Raw genomic sequence first — 23,778 nt, 5'->3', positions numbered from 1 at the left:
TCAGATTGGTTCCTCTTCGGGGGAGTTGAGGGCGCTGCTGGAGGTTGTAAAGCGTAAATTATACACTGCCGACTGGGCCGAAACCTCTTACCTACTGGGAAACCAATCGCTTTACAGAGAGTATGCAAGGTTCAGAAGGTTCAGAAGGAAGTGTGGGGTAAACTTGATGTATGTGTCCCTTTTCCCCTGCCAAAAGATCCGGGTTATCTACCTGTGCTTTCGCCTGAATCAAGAAGGTCAAAGTGGGACAAGTCAATAACAAACAACTGTAGATTGTGTAAGTCCGCTACAGTAGAAACCCTTAAACATATCATCTTGACTTGCCCTGGCTTTGGGAAGCGCAGCTGCGTTATTTGGGTGAAGTACTATTGACTGAAATGTTTTAGCTCAGACTCATGTGGGGAAACTCAGTGAAAATGATCCTGGCGTTGTATGCTTTCTGTGTGTTTTTTTGGGGCAAACAGAATGATTCACTTTTAAGTTCTACATTTTATTCACTGCCTAAGGATGTATTAAGTACACTTTGTTGTACTTCTGATGAAATGATATACTATTGTTTCTTCATCTGTGAAAAGCTTACTTTTGTAGGCTAAACAGTTAAACACAAAAAGAAAATGTTGGTTTAATCAAAGAACACAGCTGACACATGTTTCGACCTTCACAATCTTTTTCCCAGGCATTCAAACAAAGTAACCAGGTATATACCGATTGCCTCCACTTAATGAAACCTCCAAACAAACTGTTATATTAAGAGGATTTCCAGTTCTGAAATATCAGTTCTGATTCCACTCGTATAACCCTCCAATGCGGTGAAAGATGCTAAATGAAGGCGTCTTTCGGCATATGCATAATTTCATTTGTATCCCCTCAGGGTCTAGTTGGGCACAGGGACCCAATTGTCACGGTCCCCCGCAGCAGATATGCTTCATTGTATAAATGTTTTAAATGCGCAGTGGGTCCAACATCTAAGTGCCCTTTCCTTTGTAACTGCATTAGTGTATGAGGTATACAGGCAGGCTACCTCCAAACTTGCAAAAAAATCCAGCACCCACAAATGGGTCATTACGGCCCAGCTGGACCCGGTAATTGCCCATCCGCAGGTGCTGGAATCGTGTGATCGGGGGATGGGGATGCCTGTAGCACCGGCACCGTTAATAACGGTGCCCGTGCTACAGGTATGCTGTGCTCGCGGGTGCCTTATTCCGCCAGATCAGACCTGGTGGAATGGAAGGCACCCGCGACCACAACTCAGAGTTTGCCGGTCCGGATACAACGGTACCGGCAAGCTTACCGGTGCCTTTGTATTGAGACCGCAAGCCCATAATGACCCCTACAAAACAATAACACATGTTGGCATTATGTGAATACATTTATGACAAAGTTAGCATCACCATGGCCAATCCGATAGCAGGAACTGTGTCGGAGTCTTATATTAAGAGTTTATATTATAGAGACTATCAAAGTGATGCAGTACTTCTGGATAGAAAGACCAGAGAGATTATAAAACGGGATTATGATTATAGCTGGTTATCCTTATAGCTGGTTATCCTTTGAGGTGGATGACATTGGGAGAATTATAATGAAATTAAAGCCGTCCAGAGCACCAGGGCTGGATTGTATACCGCATGTTGTAATTAAGGCCCAGCCTTTGCTCGGGGAGAAGATTTTGCATGGGCTGTTTTGGGAAGTGGCAAAAGCTGTTGGGATACCTACGGCATGGAAACAAGCTAATATTGGACCTATATGTAAAAAAGGAGAGGAAACGGATCCTGGCGATTACACTTTATTAGCTCTCACGGACAGCATGTGTGAAGGCATCAAGAAGCAAGACACAGACAACAGATTCAAAATCCTAAACAAACACTTTTATTAACTTAAATGTCAGGATGGAAAAGGGTCTAACTTGCCCTATACTAAGGAGAGATTTCCCTACCTGAATGAAACTAAGGACAGTCTGAGTCACAGAGTTCAATTTATGAATCTCTCTGTGTCCAAAACCTATGCTTGCCCTCGCAACTAACCTATACAATGTGTAGGGATGTCAGCAATCAGAAGAAAGAGTGTCCAACGTAAAGTCCTGAGCCTCTTCCAGCTCGCAGCTTCCTTGCAGCTCCCTTCCCCAAGTATAAAATAGTTCCAACAGAAAGTCTTAAAGTTACCTTTCTTAAGTTCAAGGCGATGCAGTTTAAACCAATATCAGGGGTTCCCTTCCCCAAGTTCCAAAGAATATAGTTTCAAACACAAAAGCGCTTTAAGGCTCCGTCCTCAAGTCAGTAGATACTTCAGATCTCAGGGTTCTCTACCCCAAGACTCAGCTTCAGTATCACAAAATTACCCTTGATATTTGTTTTGGGTCCTTTATCACACTTGCACCCTCTTTTATTTGTTGCTTTTCATGTATTGTAGTTTTTACACAATTTAGTATTCAATATGCCTTTCTTTGTTCAAGGTTAAAGTTCCATTGATTTCAGTATGCTGCATACAATGGTTTCACTTGAATTTAAAGTTTCTTTTAGTTTCAGTGTTAAAGCTCTAATGATTTCAATGTTTCATTAATTTTAGGATTTAGCACATGGTTGGCTTTCACTTTAGAGTTAACATATAGTGGGTTTAAAGTTTCATTTATTTATGAATTACAGATATAATAGTTCTACTTATTGGTAGTGTTTTTATTCAGTTCGGTATTCAATAAAGGTGTGTTGCATTCATAAAACACTTTTGATTATTCAACCCGTGGTTTAATAATGCTTAATTTTGCTTCAATTGTAGAGCCCAGCTCTCTGAGACTTTTCAAAAACGTGTTTCCTTCAACATGCGCCCACTCTGATACAAAGTATTCTGGGTAATTCATTAGACAATAATGGTTCATACCGGAGACCTTCGAAAAAGTGTTCCTCAAACACGCGACAGCTCCGATACAAAGTATTCCACGTGAATGAAAAGAGTTCAAACACTCACGTACCGGGTTTCGTACTTGTTAGAAACTCACTGGTCGCGTTCACAGCTTTTCCCGACAGCATGGATCATACGGCCTTCTGCGTGTAATGTCAGGACCCAACTCCTGCCCCTCAGACACTCCTGTGGTGAACTCCTGCCACCGGGGAACAAGCACCTCGATCACAAGGAAAAGGGACAGCCTCTCCACACGGCTCCCTTCCAATGTCCGGTTTATTCAACAGAGCCCCAGCTATTGTTACACGCTTCCATAGATCGCCTCTCTCTGCTGACCCCAGCGTCTCAGCATGTTTTCCAGACAAAGTTCCTTGCTGCTTACAACATCCTTCCTGCTGCTGTTCCTGGTGCTCCCTTTGCTCATGGGCTGCTCTCCGTTTATACACATGCAGCCCCTTGAGACAGGCTGCCGGTGTTGATGTCTAATCAGCCCTGCCTGACTACAATTAAAGGGACATACCTGAACTTCACTGCTCTTAACAGGCATCTTGCTCGTCCCAGTACCAGAGTGGTAAAAGAGTGTGGACTTCATTGCTCTTGGTTGCTTCTACTTTGTCTCAGTACTGTCAGGGTTTATATGTGGGAAAACAAGGGGAGCTGATTATGATTTATAAAGGTTGTGGAGGGGTTGGATTGGACATCAGTAGGGAAAGGGGGATATCATGTCTCACCCAAGGACCCCTCACCCAGGCGATCCTCCCTTGCCTCTCCGCCCCCAGGGTCGGGATCCAATAGGGATGGCCTTTCCCTGACCACCTGTGCAAAGAAATCCAAGGGGTCTATGAGTGAGAATACCCTCAGGTTTCTCACACATGTCAAAGACTTTTTCAACATGCTTGTTAGAAAAAGTAAGTAAATGGGTAGAAGAAAAGAGCTTTTGCCGTGTCAACAAACATAATTGCATTAAGGTATTGGGACTCCCCCTTCCTCTCAGTCTTGAGCTGGACCTCCTCAAGTTACGGAAGCTCCTCAAGACTTCCCTTTTCACCACCTCCTTCCCTTGCTAATCCCACAGTCGCAGATATTGGTTACTAGGGCCCTTATGTGTCCTTCTGGGCCCTGGCCTCCCCCCATAGCCTTTAGCTTAAACCCATTCGCTGCACTTGCCGTTGGGTCCCCACTAGCCTGTGCGATCTCACATGCCTGCACTTATGTCTTTTTGTCAGTTGACCTCGCTCACCAAGTGATCTCTGCCTGGCACTTAACAGTTGCAACTTATTCCCTAGCACTTCAATTTGTGGCACTCCTAAGCACTTACCTCCCCCTCAAACCCTCCCTCTCTCTCTCTGCACTTGCACTTTCTGAATTCTCACAAGCCCTAGTGGGACTGCCTCTTTCCTTCTTCATTGTTGTTATAATTTCCTTTCATTCCATGTTCCTCCCCCTTGCCCTGTGGGCGCTTTGAAACACAATTTACTTGCTGTAAGCACCTTACCAATGCACAAGTCTGGATACCGTGCCTAAAATAGCTGTCACCCCTCCCAAAAATAACATTGACACTCCTCGTTTCAAGTTCTCTAAAGTATCCATTATTGAGACTGAAAAAATTATACTGTCACTCAAACCATCAAATTGCCAGGGAGACCAAATTCCCAGCCCAACTGATAAAGGACGCAGCCAGAGACTTGGCTCCTTTCATCTCAAAACTTATCAATGCCTCATTCGCAACAGGGTCTATACCAAGTAACCTAAAAGAATCCTGCGTACTCCCACTTCTTAAAAAACAGACCCTAGACCCAGCCATACCCACAAATTACCGCCCAATCACCACCGTGCCATTCCTCTTAAAAATCATAGATAAAGTGGCGTACTCACAAATACAGAAACACTTAGAAACTAACCACCTGCTAGGAGTACGGCAGTCTGGCTTCCGCCCCCAGCACGGTACTGAAACAGCCCTTTTAGACCTAAAGGCACAAATCGACGAGCTGAGGGATCAAGGGAAACCTGCCTTACTCTTCCTCCTGGACCTATCAGCTGCATTCGACCTTGTCAACCACAAGGTCCTTTGTAGGCATCTGGACATGGCTGCACACTTCTCTGAAGAAGCCACAGCATGGATCCAATCCTTCCTCAATAACAGGACCAAGATAGTCTTCTCCTCAGCAGCAGCAGACTCCATCCCCATCACATGCGGCGTGCCCCAGGGATCTTGCGTTTCTCCTACACTCTACAACATCTTCACTAAGCCCCTTTTCGATGATCTGGACCTTCTTGGTATCACCTACACTAATTATGCAGATGATACTCAGATTCTCCTACCACTTACTGGTGATTACGACAAGGATTTGGCCTTGGTGAACAGGGTGTATCTCATCATCAAGGCATGGATGGCCACTCATGGACTATGCCTGAATGATGACAAAACTGAAATCATTATCCTTGGCACACCCCTTACCTTAAAAAAACTGGGCCCTAACTATTCCTCTTTCAATATTGATAACGATGAAATCACCTCCGCTCACGCGGTCAAAACTCTGGGTTTCTATCTGGACTCTACCCTATCTTTCAACAAGCAGGTTAACGCGATGGCCTCCACCACTGCTTACACCTGCAAACTGATTAGGGCCGGCAAACCCTTCCTATCTAACAATAGCTGCATCATACTTGCTAGAGCACTAGTTTTATCGAAGTTGGACTATTGCAACTCACTTTACACTGGGGCTAATAAGGAAGTTATCAAAAGAATTCAAATCTTGCAGAACAACGTGCTTAGAGCAGCACTAGGTATTCCCAGAAGAGCCCACATCACTGAATTTAGAAGAGCCAATAACTGGCTTTCAACTCAGGAGAAAATCTAGCTAAAAGTAGCCTCACTCGTCTACAAATGTCTCAATAATGCTGCACCTCGTTACCTTTCTATGAGATTCACGAGAATAAATCCGACCAGACTCACCAGGTCCTTAAACTCAAACAACATCTCAACACCTAGGCCCTCATTACGACCCTGGCGTTGGACCATGGTGCTAATAGCACAATGGTCCATGCCGGTAATTTACCGACTCCGCCATGGCGGAATGGGGAATTACCGCCCCATTCCGAGGTTGGCGGGGCGGTAATTCCCCATGCCACCATGGCCCTTCCCCATTCCCATTTTTGCCCCATAGGGCTCAATGGGAATGGGGAAGGCGCTAAGTACGGTGCCGCAAATTGCGTACTTAGCACCAAGGTCCCTTTGTGGGTTGGTTTTTAACGCCCGCAAAGGGACCTCGTAATCAGGCGTTAAGGGGTTAACGGCGTCGCCACCTTTTACGGCGCTGTTAACCCCTTAACGCCAGGGTTGTAATAAGGGCCCTAGATTTAAACTATCTAGAGTTGATGGCTGCAGCTTCCAGGTCAAAGCAGCTCAACTATGGAACTCCTTACCATCCACCTTGCGAACATATCAACCATACTTCACTTTCCGAACACAACCTTACAAGATGGATCAAAGATGTGGACAAATAATAGACTACTAACTGCCCGACCTTGACCTATCCCGTTTGACCTTCCACTGTCTTGTACTCTTGCACTCACCTACCTCTCTGCATTTACCGCCTGGCTGAGTAGGACTGTAAATACTTGTATTATTACTTTTTTGCCTTGTATATATTTTCGTCTCCATATTTGCCTTGTGTTTCTATAACAAAGCTGTATGTTGTCATATGCATTGCGCCCGGTTACCCCTGGGTCTGGTGCGCAATACAAGTAATAAAACAAACAAACAATAAATAAATAAATATTCCCATAAGTGTGTAAAAAAATATGTTTTACCTGGAAACAGGAAATGTTTTTTAATAACTATTTATTTGCACTTGGTTATTCATGTGCGTTAAAAGATGCATGTTAACTTCTTCGGATCAGGCAGTGATGATACTTTCCTCCTGTGGCACTATGTGCACGACCGGTCCATAGCTATCCATGGAGCTGTGTGGGTGAAAGCAGGGCCACACGCTCCTACGTGTCCATTTGCTATTTTTTAGGGCAGTCTTTTTGCTCCCTATTTTTTTGTTATCGGTGTGTTTGCCTACTTTTAGGGAGTAATCTGAAGGACTGAACAAGATCCACTAACAGCAATGAGGCGGAATACAAATCCTATGATAAAATCCCAAAAGTGATTCCTAAAGATTTAATGATGCACTTGTTGAACTAAGGAAACTGATTCATGAAGTCACAGGAGGCTATTTGCGAATCAAAGTCTAATACATAGGACATACATTGGCTCTAAGAGTAACTTTAGGAAAATGGAGTCATTCTTTGGATGGAAGTTCGTTTTCATAGTGTTAGGGTCAAAGTGTTGGACAGCGGACCTGTTTATTTGCACACTCACGACTGACAAACAAGCACCTTAGCTAGTAAGATAGGCAGGGATCACCCATAATGATAAGGAGAGGTAGGCTTTTTGAAGTTACTTGAATATAGATGAAGGGCATCTTGTCTTCGAAGGGTCATTTCCTCCTTCTGACTTGCCACAGACCCCTAGCGCATGTGCACAATTCTGTTCCATACGCGTGAGCTGAGCACACCTCTCCCTCCAGTCAGGCTGCTGGGCAATGCAATCCACCACAGCACCTGTGGACTAATGTAGCAACTACAGTTGGAAAGACCTTCATTCCAGGGAGACCACGAAAAGCAAGACCAAACAATCTCATTGGACCAAGAAAAAGGACATCGCAGTTGAACTCCACCCAAGCGCACAGTACGCTTATCTTACACCATGGGCCTCATTACAAGTTTGGCAGTAGCCCTGACGGTAAAATCAGCAGGCTGCCACTAAACTTGTGAATTTTTCTGGTACCCGCGAATGGGCAGTTACCGGGACATTACCCAGTACTTGCACATTCCCGGCAGCCGGTAAAAAATGCTCCCAATAGGGCTCAATGGGAATGGAGAGGCTGGTAGCACCAGCACCATTCAGAATGGTGGTGTGCTACTGGCAAGTTATGCGGGCGGGCGCCCACCCACAGAACTTGTAGTTTGCTGGTCCAGTAGCAACGGTGCTGGTAGCATACCGGCACCGTTACTACCGGACTGGCAAACTTGTAATGAACCCCATGTTTGTGGACACAGGCCACAGACAGGGCCACCCATCCATGTAGCCGAGAATACAGCTATGACTATGCTATTCCTGTCTAACAGCACACATAGCCATCTACACTGAAACCCCCTGACGTACCTCAACAACTCTGCCATTAGTATACAACCGACAAAACAACATTTGGTCTAGCTGGGCACCCATCTAATCTTCAGCACTGGCACTCTATCCTAAACCCCCAACAGCAGCCGCCCACGTGCCTGACCTCTGGGTTGCTTACTGGAGCCTAGCTAGCCACTCTAAGTCCTGACATGTCAAAATGCACACATGCCTTTCTAATTTAAACTCTTAGAAACTCCTACACATGGACTGCAGTCACCGAGGGCGTTCCTACCATAAAGCACATTGAGGCCATACAAGTGGGGAAAGGGTGCTATATAAATGACTCATACAGTACAATACAACATGAGATCAGGAATTGAGTCGAGCATCCTCTCTCTGTGAGACGGCCAGGCTCCCTTGAGGCCCTCTCTAATCACCTTTTGGACCCACATTCTGTAGCAGCCGGATCACCCCATTCCTCTGTCTCTGGAGTTTTGGGGGCTTCTCCAACTCACCTCACTCCTCATTATCTACTGATACCCAATAGAAGCAGGGAAAGGTCATAGCCACAGCTTTATTGACAGAGCATGATCTGTGATTCTGACTGTTTATAAGAACTGTGGCTCTATCACTGCCAGAGACCGCTCTGCCTTTGACAGCACAAGTGCTGTGTCTCTTGCAAACAGTTAGACTTGTAGCTTTTGCTCTTCAGCGCAGGACACTCTGTACACTTCATGAGAAGGTAGCTGTCTTGTATATGTGGTTCCAGTACCATCTTGCCGTCCCTCTCCACACCATGCAATGTTTATCTGTCCTATTTATAAGGTGCAGATCTATCGCCAGCCAGGGCAGTAAGGCACTAACTTAAACGCTGAGCAGCAGGACATGTCACGCAAGGTCCCTTAACATCCAAATAGAGATGTGTTCAAGGGCCTGCCACCCCACCTTTCATGTCCATGGGGACAGCACATGTGAGTATAGAAGGGACACAGGGGCATAGACATCATACAGTTATGTACGGTGTAAGGGTGCAGAAGTAAGGTTCAGATAGAATGGTGACCTGTTTCTGGGTTTAAACTTTTATTAACTAAGAAAAGGTTTGAAAAATGCCTCTATGTCCCTAAAGCTAAGAGGGTTTCCCCTACATCAAAGAAAAATAGTGACATTGCCCGGAAGTCCAAAACTAACAAGTCTGTCACTGTTGTGTCCAAAATCCTGCTTCTGACCCTAACACTAATAATCCATAGCATCTGTGCGAGGGTGATCTTCTTAAAGTAAGAAGTGTTCTTTGTGTTTTCAATCAATAGAAAAGTTCCTAGTCTCTCTGATAATATAAGGTGATGAAATAAACAATGTTAAGAAATGCAAGTTTCCCATGCTTGGGATATTTATTTTATAAGTTATAATTGGTTATTTATAACAAACTTAATACCCAGAGGTTTCTAAGCGTGGACTCGGGGATCAAAGCTGTGTCTTGCTTCGAAGGCGAGCATTTTGCCCGTGAGCTATTCTTATGCTCCATCCCCCTAGACGTCTTCAAACTTGTGCTCCTTTTGGGCTTGTGAGCCCTGGTATCCTCTTAGGCAAATGTCACTTTACAATTCACAGGGATATGTCTCTTGGATTTAGAATTCTTTATCTTATCATCTTGACGTAGTTCGTTATAAAATGTACGATTCCTTTTTACCAATTCCGTAATCCATGAACCTTTCAATCTCTCACATGGAAGCGGGTCCCAGACTCGCAATATAGCTCGGTTCACTCTCCTGCCAAGCTAATATCCACTCATGGCTCATGTGGGTGTGGGTCCCAGACTCACAATATAGCTTGGATCATCTCCTGCCAAGCTGGTGTCCTCTTGTGGACCGTCTCTCTTTCATGTGGGTCCCAGACCCTCTTATTCTTCCTAATGTTTGGGTGCTTGCCTCTCACATGGGTGTGGATCCCAGACTCACAGTTCATTGATATATACGTTTGATTCACTCTCCTGCCAAATCTATACGTCCTCTGTCTTGCTGTTCTCGTTGCATTGTATGTGTTTAGTTTACTTGCCTGCCAAACACCTGGCTCTGTTATCTTAGTGGTGCTCGGAGTCCCAGACCCCCTTTATTACATATGGGTGTGGGTCCCAGACTCTCAGTTTCCCTTCAGGTCGTATACCCTCCTTTTCCAATGTTCGTATTCAGCCTATGCTTCCCTGGACCTCCAACACCTCCTGGAGAATCTGCGTACCTTTTTCCTTCTTGGTAGGTACCAGAGTTTCTCCAGCGACCCCATTGTTCTATGAGGCTCTGGTTGCTGTCGGGTAAATGTCTGGGTCTGCAGCAGTTCTGCAGGTTTCTCTCTCCGTCCGGCGCCTCATGCTTCATTGTCGGTGACTCACTAGAGCCTGGGATGCCCGGAGGTATGTCTTGGCAGCAGCCTGTGTAGTCCCTCCAGCTTGGACCACATTCAGGCTCTCCTGTCCCTCGGTTCGAGGCTCCCCTTGTAGCTTCTCTCTGCCTGCCCGGTCCACAGCTCCTGCAGTTCCTATTTGGAGGATCATCCTCTCTAATCCCTTGCACACTTTTGGTGCTCAAGGGTTTCCCCCAGTCAGGGAGACTCCAGCTTCCCTCTGTTCCCAACAGAATGCTGGGGTTCATGGGTTCCCCCTCTCTCTGGGTATTACAGGGGTCCAATGCCCCTTGTTCTGCAGTACAGGATTTCCTCTCTCTGCTCCTCCAGGGAAGACTTGACAACTGCTTCTTCAGTCTTTTCTCCTTTTCTACTCTGAGAGAATGAGTAGCCGGCAACCACTAGGCTACTCATTGCAGTTCTCAAGAGTAATCTTCTTTGCTCTGTTCCTCCTCCTCATTTCAGTATCAATATTAGAACTCTCCTTTGGGTAGAATAGTATCTTCTTCATGTCTGTAATTGCTAATGAGGCTCTATCTAGGAAGTTCCTGTTCTTCCTCATCCCAGTACATTTAAAGGGGATTGATACAGAAGTGAAGTGACCAGGGGAGTAGTGTGTGTGAGATGATGGTATATTATCAGCGGTGTTAATCGGGCAGGGCTGACCTACTAGGTTGGTTGACCTCATGACAAAAATATTGGGACTAACTGGGAACAAGGAAGGAGAGTTTGGCTTGGGCAAGGAGGGAGGGTCTTCTATAGTGGAGGAATACCACATTCTCTGGGAATGGTCATCCCTAATCCCATAAAAGGCTTCCTTCCCCATGTGATCCTCCCTCGGTGCACCACCCCCCGGGAGACTATTGTACTGTGGATGCACCACCCTGGCCCCATCAGAAAGGTCTCCCCCGAGGGGAGAAGGGACGGCATCCTCAGATTTGTCACATACGTTTACCCTTTTCTTCTTGCCTCCCGCTAAAGGGGTTCCCCTAGGGTTTTGAGGAAGGTGATTGTCGCCCTGAAATCCCATTTCACACTGGGTTTCCCGATTCCCAGAAGGGTAGACCCTCAATTATCCCAGAATCTTCCCAGGTGTCCATAGGGGAATATTTACTTGGGGCTTTTTCTTGGTGGGGTGATCTAAGTTGTTTCAAGATCTCTGTATAAGTTTGGGTGATATCTGTGGATCCTAGATTAATTTCCATCTGGGCGATTTGTGATGCCGTTTGGAAAGCTGGGGATGGCTTCTACCTATGATTAGTGGAGCCAGTAGTTTAGGTATCACTGCCACCGGGACATGTACCTCCTCCCCTAAATGGTGACTCTATGTTAGTTAGGTGGTATTTTTGTTGTTTCTCCATGGAAACAAAAGGACATTTCTCCTTGAGGTTCTTACCGCTCCCAGAGGACTTATTTCAGGACGGATGACACATCCCTTGCTCCTTGTGTCTAATTGGGCCAGAATGTCTTTATTCTTAATCCTAAAGTACAATATATATGTATGATATTTTGGTTGTCTCCCGTAGAAAGTGTAAGGTAGGCATGGTATCAAAGTAACACAGACACAAGTAACCACAGTTTAAGGGTGTTTATTGACCTTTATCAAGGGTGTGATTAATGCCTATCTAAACCTAAATCTGCAGATGGGAACAAGCTACAAACATCAAATAATAATAACGCAGTCCTAGTGGAGTCTTGTCAAAATAAAAGTGCCTTTACTAAAACACCTATTGCCAATCCTTACTGCTAAGTTAAAAATAGTGTGGGGAAATATTCATGAAAAAGAAATAAGTGTTCACAGAATGATAAGTCAGGATGTTCAGGCCATTGGCCTCGCTTCCCCACGTTTTCAGCACGGGACAAAGTAGTTCAATCGAGCATAGCACACTCTTGGGCTTCTTTGGCACAAGGGCACAGTTCCATTACCAACATCAGGGCCTTCTGTGCCCAAGATTCTTAAGATATCAAAGTCTCTGGATTCAGAAGGCATGATGTACCAAACCAACGAAAAGTTCCTTTACAAATATTCACATCTGTTGATTCACGCTTCACCCTGGATCCCCCTCACCTGGGCTCAGATCCCTTTTCTACTACAATCTTTACTTTGGATCCCCCTCTTCTGTGCTCAGATCCTCTCCTCCAGTGCTTATAAAATATTTTTCACCCCGGATCCCTCTCAGCGGGGCTCAGATTGCTTTTCCACAATTAGTCTCCATCAGCCGGGCTCGGACCGATTACAGTACGTATTAGCTATGGAAGACTTTCGAATGTGCACAGGGTTTATCTTAACCCGTTGCTGGACCACTTCTATTTCACAGTCCACAATTTTACACTCTCAGTTGGATACCTAACAGAGACCTTCGAATGAGCACCCATGCAGCGCCAGACCACTGTGTATATGGCATCTACCTTGGTTTCAAAAGTTCAGTCACTCCTTGGATATTCAATTTTATTCACATTGCTCATCACGTACGCTTACATTCTGTTGTTTGCAGATTTCTCCATACAATGTTGCCGCTTGCAACCTTGGTTCAAACACAGACCGGTCTGCTATCAGTCTCCCCAACTCACTGGCTGTGCTCACTTTACTGGAGCGGCTTTGTTGTAGGAGCCAAGGACAGTACCACCGTGGCAATCACTCTTCCCCGCCTTGGATATCGATGCAGGAGAGTCCCGGATACCTTCGACACACAATGCACCTTTCTTCAGCTTTAATTCCTGGTCTTGGGCCTCATTACACGGTAGGTGGTAAGGGTTTACCGGTACCGGTATTTTACCGGTACCGGTAAACCCTTACCGCCTTACTACGAGGTCCCTTTGCGGGTTGGGGAATTTAACGCCTGCTTTTTGCAGGTGTTAAAAACCAACCCGCAAAGGGACCAGGGAGCTAATTACAGTACCGCAATTAGCGGTGCCGTAATTAGCACCTTCCCCATTCCCATTATGCCCTATGGGCAAGAATGGGGAAGGGCAATGGGGGAAGGGGGAATTACTGCCCCACCAACCTTGGAATAGGGCGGTAATTCCCCTTTCCACCAAGGCGGTGCCGGTATTTTACCGGCATGGACCAAGGTGCTTACAGCACCTTGGTCCACCGCCGTCCGTGTAATGAGGCCCTTGTGTTTCTTTTTCTCAAGAGCTCGTGAAAGGAGTCGTTTTCTTCCACTAAAAAGGCCAAGAGCAAATCCCTCCTTGCACCCCTTTCTGGTCTTGCTGTCTTTCTCCTCGTATTAAACTTCCATCTCAGAACTGCTGCTTCCTTGTGTGTTTTGCCTTGTGCAGAGTGTGCTTTCGTGATCCCCCTTTTATCTGTGTGGGGAAGTGTGATGATATGATATATGATACGATAGGTTATTTCTAACGTTCTTAATACCCAGAGGTTTCTAAGCGCGGATCTGGGGATCGAACCTGTGTCGCTCCATGTCGTCTTGCTTCTAAGGCAAGCACATTGCCGCTGAGCTATCCTCCCGGGACTAGGATGGAAGTCAGGTGTGTGTAATTATCAGTAATAATTGCCTGACTTTGCCTGACCCTTGTGTTGGGACATGTCAGGTATACAGCTCAGGTAGGTGTTAGTCTATTTTCTCTCACAGTGAGCTGTCCGTGAAAAAGTGTTTGTGTTGGAAATAAAGGGGGAGGGGTGGAGTTCCTAAGTATTCTACCTGGTAGGATGGCAAAAATGTGTTAAAAAGAAGGGGATACTGCACCTCCCTGCATGCTCCAACACCTGAAAGCACCCCTCCCACAACCCAGACCCGCCCCCTCCTGACTCGGAACTCCCCTTTTTAATAGTCCTTCCCAGGGCAGCCCCTTTGGCTAAGTGCCCCAAGGCAAAGAGCGGCTCCGATATTGGCGGCTCCAAGACGTGGCTGCAGATGTCAGCAAGTGAAGCAAAGGAAGCCAGCAGCCAACAGACACCAACAAAACTGTAAGTGTGGCATGGGTGGGGTGTAGAGCAATCACTCTACTCCAGAAAGCCCTCTCCACTCTACCTTACCTCTCTATATCATAGGGCCTCATTACGAGTTTGGGGGTAGCCATGCCCTTAATAAGGGCATGGCTACCCCCAAACTCGAGTCCGGCTCTGGGTCCTGCGAAAGGGGGATTACCGGGTCATTTTGACCTCGGCGGGCCTGGTAATTCCCTTTCGCAGGACCCGGAGCTGGTACGTCCCCATTCCCATTGAGCCCCCATAGGAATCAATGGGAATGGGGAGGATGGTAGCAGCGGTACCGTTCATAACGGTACCGTTGCTACCATCCATTTCTGCTCACGGGTGCCACTCTGCACGCCTAGATTCATGCTTAGTATTGTACCTGTAAATAACTGCTGCACTTTCCAGCAAGCATATTTTGTCAGTTTCTCTCTTCTGATTGGTGAAGTCTTTCCTGCTAGAGCACTCCGCTCCTCTAACTCCAACTCTCTGATTGTCAAATGCTTTTCCAAGCAGAGACTGGGAGGTAGGGCTCTCTCTTCAGCTGGTGCCTCTCTCTGGAACAACATCCCTGCCCTTTTCAGACTTGAGTAGGACCTCCTTAAGTCCCGGAAACTTCTCAAAACTCAGATTTTCTCTATCTCTTTCCCTCTTCCCTTCCATTCTAACCACTCCACTGCCACTGAGACTGGCGACCTGGTCCTACATGAATCTCACAGGTTACCAGACCCTTTGCCTAGTCGACACCAGTACACTACCCCCCCTCAGCACTGCACTTGTGGGCCCCCTGCTTGCTGGCTGTGCATCTCCCCTTGAGATCCCTCCGCTCAGCACTTAGCCAGCGTACACCTCCCCTGGCTACCCTTTGCACTTCACTCCTGGGCTCACCAGCACTTGCCCATACCTTACTTCCTCCCCCTACCCTTCTTTATCTCCTGCACTTCTCTGTACTGCACTTGCATGTCCGACTGTCACAAGGCCTAGTGGGAAAATGTTTGTATACTTACTGTTCTTTTGCATTGTGTTCACGCCCCTTGTTCCCTCCCCACTTGCCTTGTGGCGCTTGGAAACACCATTTTGCTGTAAAAGCGCCCAGCAAATGCTCAATAAATAAATACATAAAATAAACAGATTTATTTTGTTATGATAATTACTAATTGGACTGTGCTGAGATTTCAAGCTCCTGATTTTTCACTCCTAGAATTGATTGGAGGCAAGGCACAGATGGCTTCCCTCAGGATCCCAGCGAGTGTGTGATTGGGGAGTAAAATGAGGATGAGCAGCTCTGCAGCAGGTCGATTACGATGACATAAAATAATACTTTTCACCTCTGCTTCTTTCAACAGAGAATGAGCCGCCATCAAGGACCCATGCCAGGAAGAAGTCCTACGAGTACACGGAATGTGGTAAGCACTTTACTTGTGCATCTAAACTAAGAATACACCATAGATCCCACACAGGGGAAACGCCATTCAAGTGCTCAGAGTGTGGGAAAAGCTTCATGCAGAGCTCAAATTTGTACACGCATGAGAATGTGAGAAAAGCTTCATTTTCTCCTCTTCTCTGAAAATCCATCAAATGACCTATACTGGCAAAAAGCCATATAGGTGCATGGAATGTGGTAAACACTTTAATTAGTTAGCGTCCCTGAGGTGTCATCAGTGATCCCACACCGGAGTGAAACCATACCAATGTACAGAGTGCAAAAAAAGCTTCAGTAACTGCTCAAACCTGAAGAAGCATTAAACAAGCCATACCGGGGTGAAGCCCCACCAATGCACACAATGCAAGAAAAGCTTCATTCAGTCCTCAGATCTGATCAAGCAAGCATCAGAGGATTCACACAGGGGGAAACCCTATGAATGCAAAGAGTGCAAGAAAAGCTTCAATCAGAACTCATCTCTAATTATGCATCAAAGGATTCATACAGCGGGGAAGCCATATGCATGCACAGAATGCAAGAAAAGCTTTAGGTACTCCTGAAGCCTGAGTCGGCATCAAAGGACCAATTCAGGGGAGAAGCCCCATCAATGCCTGAGTAAAAGAACAGCTTCACTCATACCACAGATCTGAAAATCAATCATTAAAGAGCCTGTACTCTGGAGAAGCTATGTGAATAAACAGAGACTAATTCTCGATCATAAGCACCCATCAAACAATCCATTCTGGGGGTGAGCTACAGGGGTACACAGAGTGTGGTAAGCATGTCAATGTGATAAAAATCTTGAGACGGCACCACTGATCACAAAAGAGGTGTTTGACCTGAGAAGCTGTAACAGTGTTGACAAAGCGCTCTGGGCTCATTAGTGTGCAGTTTTTTAGGGAGAACATGTAGCCCCCCTGGGAATTTATAGTGAAGCGCAGAAGATTTGGAAACCATTCTGTCCTTCCTGGAAGGTAAACAGGTACCGAAGAATGGACACATGCATTTGGGTATGTTCAAGTCTAATACAATAGACTGCAATAACTTTATTGTGTTGTGGATTTTTTTGCAGAGGGTAATGTGCAGTGAGAATCTTAGGGAAATTAACGGATGGATTAGGAGGGTCCACATATAAGAATGTAAACATGCATGATGCGTGAGATTATATAGAGCTCCTGGAGAATGACCAGACAGAAACATGACAGGTTGAGCAAGAGGGCACAGAACAAAACTGTCCCTATAATCAATTTAATCTTATGTTCTAAGCACAGACATTATATGAATTAGGGAATTCATATCCCAATGTGGTGCTGTTATTGAAATGGTCATTTGGGCGAGAAGTCACGCATGGTGGCAGTTTTAAATCAATTGTGTTCAAAAGGAAAATGTTTCTTTGTTATTGTGTCATCTTTTAATATATTTGTAAGAATAAATGATTTTAATATTGTTGTAAAATGTACAGGTATGTTTGTCCACCTAAACTGCAAAAACAGATCAGATTATTTTCCTTCAGTGAATGTTATAGGATTGATTTTGCGAGTCCAGGGCAGATCAGTGTGTCGCACCCCCTCTCAGGTGTGCAATTCCTGGGGTTGCATTGTTTTTGTAACATGCAACAGTGTTGACCCTTTGTAACTAAACAATGTACCTGCTAAGGTGTTGGTCCTTTGTGTAATGTCCAACAACGGGACCTAGATAAAAATATCTTTTTTAAAAAGCTGCAGGTTTGAACACTGTGCACAATCAGGACGGTTAAAAGAAGCTGCTTTGCCGTTACTTCTAGTGCAGAATATTATCCCAGAGCCCCACCAGCTGAGCTCAAGTTAGGTTCGGTCTGCATGCATTGACTCAACTGTAAAGCTATCTTGCATTGTCGCGCTCTCCCACTGAACCTAACTCACCCCTAACTCACCCCTCCTCGTTCAAATCTGCCAGAGTTCCTTGAGCCCACCAAATGATAGCAGTGGGCCTCATTACGACCCTGCTGGTCCGGAAAGAATGGTGGTGGTAAATCCGCCACCACCGTTCTTTCCGGACCGGCTGATTAAGAGTCCTGCAGGTGGGAGGTATCACTCCAGCCAGGTCTGACCTGGCGGGTTTAACACCACACGCATGCAGGCGGACATGGAAACTCCGGCTCTGTCATAGACCGAGCCGGTGTTTCTATTGACCCCATCCCCATGGAGTCCTAGGGGACTCCATGGGGATGGGGACTTAAAGAATTCCGCCTCCGGAATTCCCGGGTCGCCGGGGTTGTAATGCCCCGGTAATTCCGGGAATCACATAGGCGGAATGGTATTACGAGTCCGGCGGCAACCTGCCGGTTTTTCCGGCTCAGTTACCGCCAGACTCGTAATGAGGCCCAGTGTGTGGTGTAGATGACAAAAATATAACATGAAACCCTGATTTTAGGTTCCTCCCTATCATGGAATATATGAAAACATGCCCAGAACTAGGAGATACTAACCCCAGGTGAGAAATGAAAAATATGGGAAATAAAAATATAATAAAGAAGACAAACCTCAGAGGCAGCCCAACCAAAAACACGGTGCAAGACGTTACACGCAGCGTAAAGACGATAAGTGGGTCCATGAGTACATGGAAATGTACATCAAACTACTGAAGAAACAGCAGCTGAGGAGGAGTTAGTACATGACTGGTAACAAAAGTAAAACTGAAACCTAAAAATCAGATTATTGATGACAGGACAAGGGTGTTGAATGTCAGACACAATTGTTCACAAGGCTGAGAGAGAATGGAAAATCAGATATTGCAATTCTGCCAATCTCATGTTTGTAAATACATAGGGCCTCATTACACGGTAGAGGGTAAGGGTTTACCGGTACCGGTATTTTACCAGTACTGGTAAACCCTTACCGCCTCACTACGAGGTCCCTTTGCGGGTTGGAGAATTTAACGCCTGCTTTTTGCAGGTGTTAAAAACCAACCCGCAAAGGGACCAGGGAGCTGATTACAGTACCGCAATTTGCGGTGCCGTAATTAGCACCTTCCCCATTCCCATTATTCCCTATGGGGCAAAAATGGGAATGGGGAAGGGCAATGGGGGAAGGAAGAATTACTGCCCCACCAACCTTGGAATAGGGCGGTAATTCCCCTTCCACCAAGGCAGTTTCGGTATTTTACCGGCATGGACCAAGGTGCTAATAGCACCTTGGTCCACCGCCATCCGTGTAATGAGGCCCACAGCCATGAATACATAACATTGGGGGTCATTACGAGTACGGCGGTAGGGGGTTAACGGCACCGGTAAGGATGCCGGTGCCTTTAACCCCCTACCGCCGCATTCCGAGGTCCCTTAGCGGGTCCCACTACGGCTGGCTGGTTTTACCAGCCGCCCTTAGCGGGACCCGTTAAGGGACAAGGGAGCTAATGCTCCTTCCCCATTCCCATTGAGCCCTATGGGGGCTCGAATAGGAATGGGGAATGTTTTTCAGAATGGGGATTTACCGGGTCCTCCAAGGTTGGAATGACCCGGTAAGTCCCCATTCCGACTACCTGGACACGGGTTTGGAGCTACCTCCAAACTCGTAATGACCCCCATAGTGATAAGAGTAAAGACAAAGCTGGAGACTAAGCCCAGCATTATGCCTTTTATAAAATATTTTTGAATTACCGTACATGCAGTAATTCCAATTCCTCGGGAGGTATATTAGGGTTTAGGACTCAATACAAGTTTACAGCTGCTAGTGTGGTAAAAAGGGTGCACAGCTGATGAATTAAATTACATTTACATGCAGTAAAACTGTTACCTCTGATGAAGTCGCGTGTGGCCGACATGGGATATGGGGTATTAGGGACTCTGTGGGCCGGGGATCACTGCTGCTCCTTGATATCCACCCCGGCAGCGGTAAACTAGGGTTTCTCCAGAGCCAATCTCTTCTCCCGAGCCTGCTCATTCTTCTCAAATCCAAAGGTTCCAGAAGAGAGAGAATGGGGAGCACAGATCCCAAAAAAGAGCAAAGGAAAGGGCAGATCACTTCACAGAGTGGGACCACAAGCGTACAGAAGACCATGCCCAAGAAGACAGACATGTCATGCAATCCACCCCCAGACCACCGAACGCCAATGGTGAGAGATCAGAACAGACTTTGAGAAACACATGAGGAGGAATTTTTATATATCTTCAGCGTACAGAGTCACTGACAAGATGAATATTCAAAACAAATCATGTGGTGCACCTAGTGCTACAGGAAGTGTGGAGGCTATCTGCATCCTGCGGCCTCCGGTCTACATCGGTTTCAATAGCTGTGCAGACTACAAATAACAGGTACTTATGGTGGGGGAGTACAGGAGAACCCTGGTATATGATTTAATAATTAAATGCCTCCTTGGTAATAAGGCATTATTTGCTGACGTACGTCTGTCCTGACCATAATTCATGATAGTTAATATGCCCCCATTTCATATACCCTACGCAGCACTAAGCATATGACGAACATTACAGAGTGAGAAGCAGTGGAAGCTCCCTCATAAATTAGGTAATTCAAAACCAGTCTAATTAAGGCACCAAAGGTAAAATTGTGGCATACCTTCCTGCAGCTAGAGTATAGCAGTATTTCCTTGTAGAATAACAGACTCAGGAACCATGAATGAACCTGCTGATATCACTCCAGTTGATAACTCATTATTGGAGTTATGCCGTAGCCTTCAACAAGACCCTGGACCAAAATCTAGCCATGAAGGCGTGGGTGAACAGTCTGGTTACGGGTACCTATTATCACCTGAAGCTGTTGGCACAAGTACAGCCGTTCTTGAATGCCAACTGTGCCTTGGTCGTGTGTGTGTAACGCTCACCTGATTCCCGCAGAGGCGCCGGTCTTGACTGGGTGAATGCCGTATCTTCAAAGGTGATGTGTAACACACGGTTGGCTCTTTGGGCTGGACCTCTGTGCACTGTATGTCTGACTCAAAGAGTAAGATGTCTGCAGATAGAAAATATGGGATTAATGAACTGGGGTTATTGGGTGCCTCTCTCCTCTTCCCTTTCTCTTCTCCTGGAGAACCCCAAAGGTTAACGCCCTCACCTTAGGTAAGTGAACGCCGAGCTCTCCATCTGCCTCGGGGCAGGGTGCCGTAACCAGTTTCTTCACTGGATAAGGGTGCAGGCCTCTTGACCTCAGAGGACTGCTGTCCGTCGTTAACTGCACGAACGGTAAGTTCTGGGCACTTCAAATGTCTTAAAAGTCTTTTGTAATGATATCTCTTGTTTTGCAGGGTTCCGGCGATGGCGGATGGCGGGCTGATGAGAGTTGAGGATCGAACCCGCGTGAGGAATAGAAGCGCCTGGAAGCACGTAAGTAAGCGCTTGTAGCCTGCTTCACGATGCGCACTAACTGTCCCTTTTATCTTGCAGGTACAAGTTCGGAGCTTTAGAGAAGCTGAAGGGTGCTGGAATACCCACTGGATTCGGCGTGGGAAGGAGTAATGGCACGTGAGTAATAAAGTTGCCCAATGTCTTTAAACGCACCTTCTTTTGTCTTTCAGGTGCGGGATGCAGCGCCGAAGGCCTCCGGTGCGTGCGAAGAGCTGGTAAGCCTTTGTCTTTCAGATGCCGGAATGCAGCGCAAGGCGTTGGTGACAGCCGATGGACCAGGTAAGAGATGCGCTGCCACTGAAGACCGTAGTGCTAACCTGTTCTTTCTTTGTCTTTACAGGTGCTGCTGAAGACTGGATTCCAGGATGGTAAGCCTTTGTTCCCTTAGGCCCAGGATCAGAAGCAGAAGACACGATGAGCGTTCTGCTGCAGAGAATGCAGAATAACGCAAAGCAAGATTCATCCATCGGGTGTGGTTTAAATAGCCTCCTGTAGTGCTTAGGTGTCTCCTTCCACAGCCACGCCTAGGTAAGAAAAGAGTTCCTGCTTTCCAGAAGAGTTCCAGTGTTCTGAACCTAGGGAGTGGCTCCTGCCCCACCCAAGGAAAAGTAGTCCCAAACAGAAGAGGATCAGGGGTTCAACTGGCAGGTAAGTAAGCAGCATGGTCTGCTGCAGGTAAGTCCACCCAAGCATTATGAGCCTGGCGCTTCCAGCGCTGGGACTGGGCATCTTTATGAGCCTGGTGCCACTGGCGCCAGGACAGGGTCCAAAAGGTCCCAATTGGGACTGGCTGGCACTCGGAACCGGGGTTATGGGTCTGCTTCCAAGGGAGTCGGGCAAGTCCTGATCTTTTGGAAGCAGAGATCATGACAGTGTGCCATCATTGGGGCAAAACTGGATTATTGTGCCAACCTCTTGCTAGGCATCACTAAGGGGGATTTATCCCAGCTCCGGGCTATCCAGAATAACGCAGTCAGTATAGTAGAGGGACTGACAGAACAGACCATGTGTCGGCTGCACGCAGAGCTCTACATCGGCTCCCAGTGAGCAATCACATTCTGTTTCGGGTACAATGCATCTCCCATCGTTGCATTTGTGGCCAAGGGCTTCAGTACTTGGCTAAATGTCTGACTTGGCTCCCAGCACATAGAACACTACTGTCAAACAAAACCTGCTTGCAGGCAACTCCACGTGCCAAGCTCTTCTGTGTTGCACAGGGGTCTTTTCCACACGTGGCTCTGTGTACAATGGAATGCCCTTCCCCCAGATTTGCGAGCTTGTCATGTGGATATAGGTTCGCACCAGTTGTGTTTGGGGGGATTTAAATATCTATTGCCGTTCAATGGAGGAAATGGAAATGAGTAAATATGATATTACTGCGGTGCTTAGACGCTCTTTTTACATCCTAAAAATAACAGAAGGCGGATAACGCATCTCACCAGTCAGTGTCCCACTCCCACTCCCCAAGGACCCCTCATCCAGGTGATCCTCCCTCACTAGTCCAACCCCAGGGACTGGATACAATAGCGATGGCCGTGTCCTGTTCACCCGGATGACAGATCCCTGGATACCAACTAGGGAGACACCTTCAGGTTTCTCACACCCCTCAGATACCTGGCCCGCCAGCGCAACAGCACCAGACAGTACAACAGCACGCACCCCAACACACATTCCAACAGGGGAATGGAACAACCCCGTTCAGAGGAGCACCAAATGGTACAATCACCCTCTTGCGATGCACAGCTTTGGTGGGGGAAACCCCTTTTTCTTTCACGTGACAAACACATATCCTGATTAGGACGGCCCACAGAGAACTCTTGTGTGTCCTGTCAATGACCCCACCCTGAAAGGAAGCCTTGGTGGGGGCGGAGATAGGAAACAATTCATCTTTCATGGTCGATTCGGGTGCAGCAAAATCATGCATCAGTGAAGGGGACTTCCCACTATCAGACAAAACTTAACATGCAGGGCTTCTCTGTGGCTATTTCTATGGTTCCATACACTAAAGAGCTGGATGTAAAGGTGTGAGGGAGGGAGGGTGGTGCATGCTACCTCATTGTACTCTGAGACTTCTCCTGTCAACGTTTTTGGGAGGCACCTTCTCAGCAAGTTGAACATGACCATCTCATTCACAGATCAAGGCATTGTTTGCACCACACCAGGAATGTGTGCAATGAGAGCAATGATACCGATGCATGCAATGGCAGGAGAGGTGGTGGTCTGAGGGATACCCATGGACCCGGACATGTTTTTATATGGAATAACAGTACTTGCCAAGGTGGTGCCACAAATTGCCAAGAACTGTTGGAGAGTGCCGCCGGACTTTCAGGGTAATTCATAGAATTTCGCACAAAAGTGGCGCACGCGGCTGGCGCACAGTGTCCCCGTGCGATACACTGCGCCAGCCGCGTGTGATAAAATCCTTTTCATCGCACAGCGTATTCATGGATTTTAGCCTCAAAAACCAGCCGTGGCGCAGCGACCATGCAGCAGCGCCAGTTACGCCCCCAAGAACGCCCTCGTGCAAGGAAAAGCCTTCAAAATTCCCAAATCATCGCAAAGGGCTGTGCTTACCCTGGACCAGTTCACAGGGCTCCCAAACAGCAAACGCCAAGCGGGGAACG

The 23,778-nt window shown here is 46.7% G+C and overlaps 1 long non-coding RNA gene across 1 annotated transcript in view; it reads left to right on the top strand.

The window, feature by feature from the left end:
- Positions 1 to 17,274, top strand: part of LOC138528702 (uncharacterized) — a 29,186-nt gene extending 11,912 nt beyond the window's left edge. The window contains exon 2 of the long non-coding RNA XR_011284208.1: positions 15,743 to 17,274. This is a non-coding gene — a long non-coding RNA (uncharacterized lncRNA). The remainder of the gene's footprint in view (positions 1 to 15,742) is intronic.
- Positions 17,275 to 23,778: the final 6,504 nt, after the last annotated feature.

This window comes from Ambystoma mexicanum, chromosome 7q (assembly GCF_040938575.1).
Source record: "Ambystoma mexicanum isolate Mex_15411 chromosome 7q, UKY_AmexF1_1, whole genome shotgun sequence".
Lineage (NCBI taxonomy): Eukaryota > Metazoa > Chordata > Amphibia > Caudata > Ambystomatidae > Ambystoma > Ambystoma mexicanum.
This window is presented reverse-complemented; position numbering and strand designations above follow the sequence as displayed.